This window comes from Balaenoptera physalus (genome assembly GCF_965194825.1).
Source record: "Balaenoptera physalus genome assembly, contig: HAP1_SCAFFOLD_2146, whole genome shotgun sequence".
NCBI lineage: Eukaryota > Metazoa > Chordata > Mammalia > Artiodactyla > Balaenopteridae > Balaenoptera > Balaenoptera physalus.
In genome coordinates this window covers 2,682-15,567 of record NW_028124660.1, presented here as the reverse complement: position 1 = coordinate 15,567, position 12,886 = coordinate 2,682, and the positions used below count along the sequence as shown (strand labels likewise).

Below are 12,886 nucleotides of genomic sequence, written 5' to 3'. Positions count from 1 at the left end.
AACATCTTATTCTAAAGTACCACCAAGGTACCACAGAAAGTATCAATTTTAAATGTGTTCATTTCAGTTGTGAATTTTGCTGTATACCCACCAAAAATCATAAGCCATAAGTATTACGTTGTTCCATGTACGTTACCATGTATATTAAAAACTCATGTACTTTCTACATCCAGTATCTGAATCCACATTATACCTTCCAAGTATAGGTCTCTCAGGTTAGCCACGGATGCTTTGTCTAATAAACTCATGGGACTGAACTGTGATACACACACACACACACACACACACACACACACACACACGAACTGCAAGCTGAGTAAAAAACAGTTAAGAGGGAATTCCCTGGTGGCGCAGTGGTTAAGAATCCGCCTGCCAATGCAGGGGACACGGGTTTGAGCCCTGGTCCGGGAAGATCCCACATGCCGAGGAGCAACTAAGCCCGTGCGCCACAACTACTGACCCTGCGCTCTAGAGCCCGTGCTCTGCAACAAGGGCAGCCACTGCAATGAGAAGCCTGCGCACCGCAATGAAGAGCAGCCCCCGCCCGCCGCAGCTAGAGAAAGCCCGCGTGCAGCAGCGAAGACCCAATGCAGCCATAAATAAATAAATACATTTATTTATTTATTTAAAATATCAAGACAGTAGAAATAGTCCAAAACATCAATTATTAAAAAAAAAAAAAAGACAGTTAAGAGTGGTAAGTAGATTATGTAGGTACATCTGATTAGGGATACAATTTTAAGAAATTATTCATGTATGGTTATATGTAAGTGTAGAGGTTCAAATGGAAAACCATTAAGAACAGATTAAATATGATTGAAAGTATTCTGAATTATGGTTACAGAAGAGACAATTTTTTTTTTTATAATGTGGGATCCCTGTATAAACCATAAAAGACACAGGAAATATGATGCCAACGGGTCAATAAGCTCTTCAAACTGTTAACAGCTTTCCATTTTCCTAATCACTGCTTAATATAATTTAGCTACAGGTGTGGCTTCGGTGGCTGACAGAAAACCCCTGTTAGTGATTTCACAGCCTTACCTCTAAGTTCTGTGCTCTTTCTTTGCTAAGAGGAGTGAATAGAACATTCAGGTTGTTGTCATCTGCTAAGGAGCGAAGGTCAAAGTAGTATTTGGCATACACACTGAAAGGAACATTAATATTAAACTGAAGTAGCTCCACGAAGTGCCTTTCCATCTCATTCCTGGGGGAGGAGGAGAAGACAAAACCAACACAGGACAATTTTAGTCAACTGGGCTATCTTCAAAAATACCATTCTGAGCTACTAGGATGGCTCTAAATACTGTTTTGAAACCAATAATGGCTACCCAGCTGGATTAATACCCTAATGTTCAAACAAGGTACAGCTATTTGTGGTCCTTTCTGCGTCCCAGCACTTTGAGTCTGGGACAAGGGGGAAGAGGTCATGGCCCTCTTATGCACTCATGCTGCTGACTCAGGGGCTCATTCTTCAGAGTTCCATTAGTGCAGCTGTACGATTCATGCTCCACACTCACTCACGAGGCCCCGCTCTAGTGATCAGATGAAAGGAATGATGTATGCTGTTTATTAGCTCTGAAGAACTTGCAGACATTTTCACCGGGCTGGTGACAGGAAGGGGCTTACTGAAGTAGAGACGAGCCAACAAAAGGAGTGGGCACATCACCACGGCAACAAATGGATCCATCGAGAGCCACTGCTATTATCTCTGAGGGGGGAAAACTCTTGAGGCAACAAGGATTCATCTCAAGTAAATAAATAAATAAGCTACATTCGATGGGAAAGGGAATCCCCCCACCCCCACCCCGTGCATGGGGCTGTGTCGAAGGGCATAATGCAAGTTTCTGTTCACCTTAAAACCTTACTAGGGTGACTTGTCGTCACCATGACAGGACAGGATGCACTTTTTAAGCTTAGAAAGGCAGTAAGATTATGTCTCAGCTAGACTAAACCCACTTTACGATACGACCTCTGATAGAGCAGTTGTTGCCCCCGGTGTTAGGAGAGCAGCCCAGAATGTTCAGACCTACCGCCCCTTGCCAGGACAGACTGCACACGCCCACAGAGGGCGAATTCAATGAAGTGGGAAAGTAGAGTGCTGGGAGCAGGCTTCTGCTATATGACCATATCCAGCCATTTGCTTGCCAAATGTTTAAGTAAATAAATATAAAGTTAGAGTAAATCTTACCACTTTTCACAGCAATCACTTTAGAGAGTTGATTAGATAAAAATGATAAATACCCAAACAAACATGCAAGTGGCTTATTTTACCATACATTTGGTTTCTTGGTTTTCAAGTGTTAATATTTTATCCATTGGATAAATCAACAAATGCTCCATGTTCTCCTGTATGGAGAGCAGAGTATGAGCAGAAATGAGGTTTCTCATTTGTTGAACTTTAAACCTAACTGAACCTACTTCCAAAATTAATTTCCTGTTCATACGGCCAGAAGTCTATAGAAATGTAAATCAGATAATGTTTTGATAATCAGCTAATCAGGACTTAATTTACTACAGGAATAAATGCACTTCACTATCCCTTTTATATTTTCTCCACTAATACATTTTAATTGTGTGGAAATACAGTACTTCATAGGATTAACATGTCTATTAATAGAGCTTTAATCACTGAAGAAAAGCATTATGCCTACAGAATATGCATCTTCTGTGTTTTTTGCTGTTTTTAAATGGCTAGGTGGCTGAAGAGCCTTCCACTTACAGGCGCAGCAAACTGTCTGAACAGCAGCTGCTCAGTTTAACTTACTCTTTTGAAGGGAAATATATATTTAACAAGACACAGAGATGTTAGAAAGTTTTAAGGAAAAGCTGATAGACAGCAATTTTTCAATTCAGACTCAAAATGAGACCATTACAAATAGTAGTCAACAGCAGAGGGATGAAACAAATGTGTATTAAACACTTTGTTGTAATGCTTTCCAACTCCCAAAGATCATAAACAAAAGCAGCCTATTATAAACATAACTCCTGGTGATTCTCCGTTCTACACAGAAAAGCGTTGTTTAGAATTAGTTTCTTCATAGCTGGACAGTGCCGCCAATGCTCCTGGGCTCAATGTCTATGAACACCCACACGTTTCCCTGCATGTTCTCGGATGTTGTACCTGGAACCAGAGCCCCAGTCAGCTCAGCTGCAGATTCTGAGAAAATTTCAGCTGCCATCTGGCAGGGATGGTGTTCACGATTACAAATTTTCCTTCCTTCAAGGGACCAGTTCAAAGACTGATGATAGTGTTGGTCAACGTCACTTTAGTTTCTGCAACTTCCAAAAGTACTTCTATTCATTTCAAATTCATTATCTGCTGTTCCACTGTTTGCTAAGATTGCTACCAGCAATATCACCACGACCACCTGGTTTACATGATCACCAAAGTGGGCATTTTCACCAAAAGCCACTTTGACAGCTACTGACAGTCACTGGTCCCTTCTCTTAGTCACAGCTTTCCTCGCTTCAGCTGTAAATATGCACTTTGGTAATTGTGAATTATCTAGGGTAAGGGGCAAAGGTAACAAAAACAAACTCTTGCCCCTGCCTGCCATCTTGATCGGCCTCTGCTGTCCAATATAATCAAGAGGTGTCCTTTCACATTTTCCTGAATGCCACCCACAAAGACAGGTTCACTGGCAAGCGGGCACTTCGAGAGTCTGCTGGAATTACCTCTCTGGCTCATCCTGCTTCCCACCCTTGGGGCCCTTCACCAGAGCCAGATTGGAAGCCTGGCGTTTCATGCCAATGTGAGCGTGCCATCTGTGAGGAGAACCTGCCTAGTTAACTCAAGGCCCCACAAAGTGCCGCTGTGTTTGCTGAGTGCCCTGGGTGAGGCCCCAGGGATGCTTCCCGGACGACCTGAGAGGTAGGTGTTTCCTAGCTCAGCAGACTTTAGGGGAGGAGACAGGAACACAGGGATCTGAAACCTTTATATGTGGCTACCTGTACATCATAGTTTCTGTAACAACAGAACCTCAGATAAAAAGGAGAAAAAGACCAGCAAAAGCAAATACACAATGTGTGACTCAGGTTGAAATTATAACCTGTCAGTAGTCTAGAGGCCCTAAGACCTTAACAGTGGCCACTTGCTTCAAAGACCAGGCATGTGCCCCTTAAAAATGGACTGGACCTGGTAGACAGCTTTAAGAAAGCTGTCAAGTTACTTACTGTACCATGTTGCTCTGGTAGTGAGCTTGTAAAATGTTTGGCAAAAACCACCAGAAAAATAATTTCAATTTCTCAAGCAGAATATTACAACAATAACACATCAAGACCTACCAATGAATGAGGGGAAATACAAATTGTTATACTACAGCTAGATAGAAAGAAGGCTGTAATTTTATGTCTATTTCAGCTCTCTGCACAAGGTAACCTTTCTTAAAATGTAACATTTCTTAAAAATGTAAACTTTATGAGAGCAAATGAGGTATTGGAAAATGGTTAGAAAGTTCACGGTAACCTTACAAACTCACATGTCCTCAACTGTAACGTCCTTGAGGATCTGGCAGTCGTCCACATTCCATACAGCCCGATCGTCCCAAAACTCGGAGGCAAGAAGAATGGCTCCCAAAACAATTCTTTTCCAGTTAGTGGGGCAAATGTCGATCTCAGCATAAGTTAAAAGCCTTTCTAAGTAAACCTGCAAAAGTAGAGCACTGATCTTTGATTTTCGTTCAGTTTAAGTGCTGTGATAAGAATTGTTAGGAATGACAGATTTCATCTCTTTTTGACACCCCTTTTATTCCTAGGTTCTACAAAGACTTTGCTCAGCCAAGCCAAGGCCAGAGGCCAGGTCACAGTTGTAAGTCAGATATTTCTGTGAGTCTGATATTTCTACTCTGCCCGTGTGAATTTCCAACCCAATTTTGGTCACAGGAATGAAAGGACATCTCAGCAAAGGGCATTCTAAAGACACGCATTGTATTATTACCTTCCCACTTGTCAAGGGCAGCACATACAGCCCAGTGTCGACTTCAACTGTTCAGTAAATGCTTGAGTGCCTATCACGTGCAATGTTAACTACAAGACTGGTGGTGGTTGCATGGCGATTTTACATAACGCTTGAGTGTGTAAAATTCTGGTAAGACTGAGCACATCTTTACCTTCTCTTCAGAGTCACCAGTCCTTTTGTGGCATGAACTTGAAGATAAAAACTGGTGGTCAAGAGAGCCTCCCAGTGGCTGCTGCGTGGCACAGCAGGACAGGCAGTACAAAGGGGCTTTACAACTGTCAAGTATTCCCATATTTTAGTGCCTTTTGAAGGAACACACATGCATACAAAGGGTAGTCCTTTTCATATCCCCAATTTTCACATCTCCATTATCATTTCATTATTCATTTCTGTCTTACATAATCTGCAGCTTAGTCAATTCTTTTGGTTTTAAGGTGGGAAGACCTGCCTGTGTCTGTATCCCTGGGGCTCCTCTAAACCTGCCGGTTTGTGAGATGATTTCATGGTTTCTTTTACATGTATCAAATGTCTACCCTACAAAGAACTGGATGGAGTTAACAGCTGAGCAAAGATTAGAGAGGTAAGCTGTGATTTGTTGTTACCTCTGTAGAAGAGTGTATATGCCATTTGACAAAAAGAAAAATGTCCAGTTTGAAAGAGTCTGTTTACTCTCTGAAGGGTTATCAGATTGACAGCTCAGATTCGCCCATGCCCTCCAAACTCTACTGTGTTTTCAAACACGGGTATTGAGATTATATGTTCTTAGTGAAATTCGGCTCCCATTCCCCAAAGAACTCAGCACTCTCTAGTACCCTAAGAACGACTCTCCCCGCAAGGTTCAACTCTCTACTTTATGGGACTCATCAGAGGCACTGAAACGACACTGGCAATCTCTCAACTTCCTCTCACCTTTGTACTGGCAAACTTGGTACACGTGCCGATATTCATTTATCCCACTTGCCCTCCTGTCTCGGAGGAAGCGAGATTTCTTTCTTTTCACTGAAGCTAACTCTCCTGTGAATGAAGTTGATCCCACCTCACTTCTGCAGAGCACTGTGCCCACAGTTAGTCTCTTTTTGAACAACTTCTCCCTCTCTGTCAGAGGCTTCCTCCAGTGTGAATGCTTCCATGTCCCCAGCCTGTCCCCCACTGCCCCTAGACGGCGTCCTCAGGGCTGAGGCCAGCTCCTCATCTCCCGTCCTCTCCTTAACCCACTTCAGTCAGCCTCCTGCTGCTACCACTCTACAGAGACTACTCTTGCCGTGGTCACCGGTGCCTTCACACAAACAACCCAGAGCTCTTCGTCCCAGAGCTCCACTCCCCAGGCCTTCCCTCATAAATGAAAGAGCACTGCCACACGCCCAGTCGCTGAGACCAAAAACCTGCACTTGAGTGTATCCTGCTCCAATCTCTTAGAACTTCTTGTTATCTCTACCTTCACTGGTACCCTGACCGCTTTTCTGTCTGTCACTTCTGACTTGTATCGCTGCCACTGCCTAACTTCTCTGCCTCCCAACAGACTACAGTCTGTTCTCCCCAAAGCAGCCAGGAGAGCCTCTTCAATTAAGAGTACTTTATGCGCCTGCTCCAGATCTGCCAGAGGTTTCCCATCAAACAAATACCTTCTTCCCGTGGCCTGCAAGTTACGAGGCCCTGTGCGGTACGGCCTTGTCCTTCCGTGACCTCATCACCTATGCTCTTTCCCTCATTCCCCGCTCGGATCACAATGGCCACCTTGCTTTTCCTTGAACACACAGAACAAGTTCCTGTCTCAGAGCCTTGCACTTGTCCCCTCTGCCCGTAATGCCAGCGTACCTGATCTTCCTCAGTTCAGCCAGGTCCTGGGTTCAAACATTACCTCTTTAAAGAGGCTCTTCCTGAGCTTTCTAGTAAGCCCCTCTAATCACTTTATCCCTTTACCTTGCTTTCTCTTCATGGTTTTTACCACCACTTGAAATAGTCATCTTTTAAAAAACACTCATTAAAAAAAAACACTTATACTTTGCTATACACCTGAAACTAACACAACACTGTAAATCAACTGTACTGTGATAAAAAAAAAAAAAAAAAAATTTACGTCTTCCACACTTGCCCCATAAAGGCAAGAACTTTATTTATCCAACTTGTTCTCTCCTCCACCCCCCACATGTAGAAAAGTGACACAGAGTAGGTATTCAGTGACATGGTATTTATGACATGAGCAACTTCTTGGTAGCATTTAGCGTTTGGACCATACTCTCCTTCTTGAACCTCTCCTGGTGTCTCTTAGGGTTCTCTGCTGGGTTTCCTACCACTGTAGCCACTCCTCTGGGGATCTGTCCCTTAAGTGCTGACAGTCCCTAGAAGGATCTATCTTCTACCCACTTTTTATTTTACATACTTTCTCTGCATTTGAACAGCTACACTTAATTCCCTCCCTCTAGCTCAGATTCATGCTCCAATCCCATATATTCAAATGATTACTAGACACTGCCATTCTGCTGTCTCGCAGGTACATCAAGCTTAACTTGTCTACAAAGAAATGCCCCTCTTCCAACCCAAATACTCTCCTTCCTGCATTTCCTAGCTCTCCATATGCAAGCACCATTCCTGCCTCTCTCAAGCATGTGCTAAGCACTCCAAGTGGCCCGTAGCGCCAAGAAAAGGCCTGTGTCTGATCCAGTACCCACTGAGGGGTCTCTTTTCAAAAGGACAAGCCTCCTGTCCTAAATTCTGCCTTGATAGGAGCAGGCAGTGAGTGGCCTAAGTATTCCTTCCCTGCAGACCACGCAGCTGACTTTCCCCCCTACAGGTTTGCTATAGGGAGGAGTAAAACAATCCCAACTACCTCTCACTTGAATATGATTTATTATTCAAATGATAAAATCTTACCATAGGAATTAGGAATGGATGACAAAAAGGTCCTTACACAGCTGTAGCTTAGCAGGCTAACTAGAGTAAAGCCTTCTGAAGTCCTACTGGCACCCTAGTCCTGGGCAACTTCACATGCAGGCAGTAAGAGGACAGCAGGGATGGTTAACACCATTATCCATTATCCAAGGAACAGAGAACTGAGGGCAGTAGTTCTCAGTCAGGACACACATCAGAACTGCCTAGGCAGTGCAGTCTGGGACTCAGCTTCAAACTGCCCGGAACCTGTTTCTGCCTGTGGACCAGAGCGCTCAGTGATTGCCCCGCCCCACCACCACCACACGCGTCGTCTGTGTGTGCGTGTGTGCACTGTGCGTGCGTGTGTCCCCTCAGGTGTGGAAGGAGAAACCAGAAATCTCTCCTGCTGCCTTTAATAGCAATTGTTTTGTGATGAGAAAAGCAATGGCAACGTTTTAAATCATAATGATGATTAAAGCTCAAATGTGTATACTTTACTTTCTTTTGATAGGTTTCTCTTAATAAAGTTCTAATGATCGTTTCAGGAACCTACTTTCATTTGGGAAAAACAGGACCATACCATGTGTACAAGACAGAAATTTCTACAGATGCTTTATGAAAGAAAAAATATCTTACCAAAGTTACTACTGCACCTTCAGCAGTTAGCTGTACGGCACTAGAAAGAGTATGAACAAATCCGTAAATGAATTTGTGTTCAGGATCATGCTCGAAGTATTCCTCTGGAATCTTTTCTCGCTGAAGGGAGAAAAAATGCAATTTAAGTATCCACGGAAGAAAAATACTTAAAAGTACCCTTAAGATAGCAGTCTTCACACTTGGGCCCACGTGCCCCTTAAAATAATTCTGATTGGGTGACATGTCTTGTAGTCTTTTAAATATAAACAATGGGATCCTAAAATACCACAGTGATCCAGTACTCACCACCATTCATTAAAGAAAAATACAGGCACAACCGCAGAAAGTTTATGTATTTCCACGTTCCTCCCCACAGAATTCTAACCAAATGTAAACTATTGGGTTGGCCAAAAAGTTCATTTGGTTTTAAGTAAAAATAAAAGACACAGTTTTCATTTTCACCAAGCATTTTATTGAACAATATATTCACTAACCAAACAAACTTTTTGGCCAACCCAATATTTTTAGGCTCAAAAGTCTTGCTGATCACCATATGTCATACTTTTCTGTAGTCAACTTTGAAAACACATTTCCAGTGTCCTGTAACCATAAGGCTCTAAGAATGTGCTGTCCTGTACAGCAGTCGCCAGCCACGTGTGGCCACAGAGCACCCGGAGAAGTGAATTTTAAAACTTTGTCATTTTAATTCGTTTAAAATGTAAACAGTTTTCTAATTTTCTTCTTAGAGGCCTTATCATATTAGGTTTATTTACAAATATTTATATTGTTTGATGCTATGGAACATCATCCTTTAAAAAGATACATTTTCTGTTACTTGGGTATGTTTACTTACCTGCTCACTATTCACACAAAGTGCAACTCGGTTCATATCCATCAACCCCTTATACAACACGCCTTCGGGAAAATGACTAGACACAACATGGCGTGGGGAAGAAGACTTAAAGGAAGATGAATTTGACTTCGAGCTGGAGGAAGTAATTTTCTTCTAGTAATTAATTTCAAAGCAAATCAGCATGAAATAAACACAACTGTATAAGAGAAAAATACCACTTCAATAAAACTGACACTTACTGTGAGTGGATGTAATCTCTCATCAAAAATATCCAAGGATCTATCTGCATCTCTATAAAATAAGAATGTGCATTTAAAAAATTAATTCAGGAGTTACTATCATAGTAACATATCTGCTAGGAGTAGAGAGAGGGGTAGAGGAAGCTTAACCTTCAACGAAGCAAACAGTTTTATAAATTCTTCTCCTGGATTCCACCCTTAGAAAGGTTTCCTGACCTATTTTTACTCAGCACATCACGTTCTGTGAAATCTTTTCTACAACAACCAGCGAGAGTTGCCTCTATAAGCACTGACCCTCCCTAACAGGCAATGCTAGTAAACCAATATATTTTCACTCCTCTAACCTCACACTGGAATATGCAAGAACATTTTATAAAGCAGTGGTGGTGGGCAATAAATTCTTCTCACTTCAATCAATGTGAATATGAGATTCATGGTTTTTTCCCGTTTTTTTCTCTTTAGTTCTTTATATCCTTCTTGTGTATTTCTTCTTGTCTCTTTTAAATAGTTTGAGTTAAAAATGTAATTGTCTTTTTATTTTAAAAGAAACCAGGCTTTTTAATTTAAAATTTCACCACACTAATACACTGCGCTCATTTGAACAGCGGTTCTCTAAATGTGGTCTGCAGGCCTCTGGGATTCTCCCCTATCCCCTCCTCCTTCAGGAGGCCCAAGAGGTCAAAACTGCTTTTATAAGAATACTAAGACACTACCTGCCCTTCACATTGTGTGACATTTGCTATGGATGTATAAAAGCAAAAGTGGGTAAAACTGCTGGTTTCTGAGCATGAATCAAGGCAGTGGTACCAAACTGAATTAGAAGTCATTCAATTATTCACTGCCACTTGCAGTTAAAAATCTGCTTGAAGAACATCCTTGATAAAAGAGTAAAAATTAATAGTGTTCTTAAACCTTGGTCCTTCTTTTTAATATTCTGAATAAGTGGAAAGTATGCATTAAGCACTTTTACATACTGAAATATGGCTGTGTTAAGGAAAAGCACTTGTGACTTGGCGGTAAGTCATTTTTTTCATAGAACATCTTTATTTGAAACACTTTTTTCATCGAACACCATCGTTATTTGAATGTACAACTGACACAGTCATTCTTTCAAAAATGAACAAAGTGAGCCTGTCACTTCAAGGAAAATAACTCAAGTTATTTGTTGCCAATGATAAAATTCAAGCCATCAAGCTAAAAATATCAGGAGTTTTGGAAAACTTCTACCTTTTATTGTGAACTTGACAACTTCTCAACACTTAAAAGACTTTTCTGGTAAGACTGGTGGTGATACTAACAAAAGTGAGTTTTTGACACTGTCTAAAGAAATGTGAACCAATACTTTCCAAATGACCAATGTATAATATTATAAAGTCAGGTACAGGTAAAAAGATCTACTCAGTATGCATGACAGATCAATGGGTATTAATTTAACATAGTATTTATTACAAGTTCATTGATATGATTTAGAATTCCATTTTAACTAATTTAAGAAACTAGCACATGCAGACTTTTGGTACAGTATCAAAGAATATACCAAATTATCTGAAGACTTTAAAAATACATCTTTTTCCAACTATATATCTGCAAGCGGCTGGATCTTCTTCATATTGTTTCTTCAAAACAAATGACTGAAGACAGAATAGATATGAGAATCAGCTGTCTTCTATTGAGGAGATACTTTTCTCTCAATATTTTTTGTTGTGGAAAATAGTTATTTTTCATTAAAAAAAAAATGACTTATGTTGAACACTGGGGTTCCCAATCAGGGGTGATTTCGTCCCCCAGGGGACTTCTGGCCATGGCTGGAGACAGTTTTGGTTGTCGTAATGTGGAGGGAAGAAGGTGCTACTGGCATCTAGTGAGTAGAGGCCAAGGGTGCTGCTATATATCCTATAACACACAGGACGACACCCCACAACAAAGCATTATCTAGCTCAAAATTTCAGTAGTGCTAAGGCAAACCCTGTTTTAACATACAATGAATTTAATTTTTTAAATTCTCAATTTCAATTTCTAATACAGTAAATTATCAATATAACCCATATAAACAAATACTCTTTGGGATGCTCAGTAACCTAAGAATTAAGGGTCTTAAGAGAAAAATAAATGATTCACTTCTATATTGTAATAAAAGCACTCTAATAATAAAAGCTTATGCCAGTAACATCTATAGTTATTACCTAACACTAAACTTGATACCTTGTAAATTAATTAGCTGGAATAACAAGATAGGTTTTAAAAGAGCTCACCTGTTCTTGATGTGGTAATATATTGCTAAGGTCATACTGTGGAGGAAAAAAAATACATTGTAATAACTGATTTTTATCATATCAGGCCTGAAGACATTTTTAAAAAGGGGTTAGCAAGGAGGGAAGACCTTCCAGAGGCCCAGTGGCCCCGAAATCCTCGAATTCAGAACAGTACCACATGGGTGCTTTCCCCCTTGTTTTAGGTTCTTCAGCTTTTAGCAAAATTAGGAGACCCAAAATGCTAGATATGCTGTTAGAAGGCATGTTTTGGTTGATTATTATAATATATAAATTATTACATACGTCCCCTGTCATTTGTCCTTCTACCCACAAAACCTTCTGTCCTGTACAAGTTATATCTATCTATACACATGCTTAAATTTAAGCCATATAGTAGTTTGTGTGTGGGGCTGTGTGTGTGTGTGTGTGGTTTTTTTGTTAGCCCCTGCATTTCAGTTGATTTAGTTCGCTATCCACCTACCCATCCGTTTTCCATTATTTCCCTAAAAGTAAATAATAAAAGTGCTCTATACCAAAATGATTTCAAATCACTTTTACATAATTATTAGAAAATTTAATAGCAAAATTTTATAGCCACAAAACTGATGATAGGTCTAGCTATCCTGAAATAAGCAGTGCTAATAAGACAGCATAATACTACAGAGTATCCTATTAATGACAGGTATTTCCAAATTATTTTAAATAAAGTATTAACGAACAGATAGATACAAGTCCTTAGGTAGTCTTTTTTAAGTTACTATATTCCTAAGTTATTCACAGATGTTGTATATTAGGCAACAAAGGGGTTCTCTGGTTAAGTTATATGCTCCCCTTTGTTCTCAGTGTCTAAAATGAAACTCAAAATAATTGAGGGAAGGCAAATCTGAATTTTAGAATAGGTCTATAGAATCTTAGCACTTGTATAAAGGCCTGTAACACCGTTAGCATCAAAGATGGATACTTCTATAGTGCTTCCAAGTTTCATCTTCAAATTGATTTTAAAATCACAGCATTAGAAGTTTTATGATGGAAAGGACCACTGAACCGTAGATGACATTTAATTAAACAACCCATTTTA

At 40.5% G+C, this 12,886-nt stretch overlaps 1 long non-coding RNA gene across 1 annotated transcript; it reads right to left on the bottom strand.

Annotated features, from left to right (window-relative positions):
* Window positions 1-8,527: 8,527 nt before the first annotated feature.
* LOC309654168 lies at window positions 8,528-12,100 on the bottom strand. The gene is made up of 3 exons (XR_014259955.1): window positions 11,809-12,100; window positions 9,557-9,608; window positions 8,528-8,584 (listed from the first exon to the last, which is right to left on the bottom strand). It is a non-coding gene; the product is annotated as an uncharacterized lncRNA (long non-coding RNA).
* Between the last annotated feature and the right edge of the window lie 786 nt (window positions 12,101-12,886).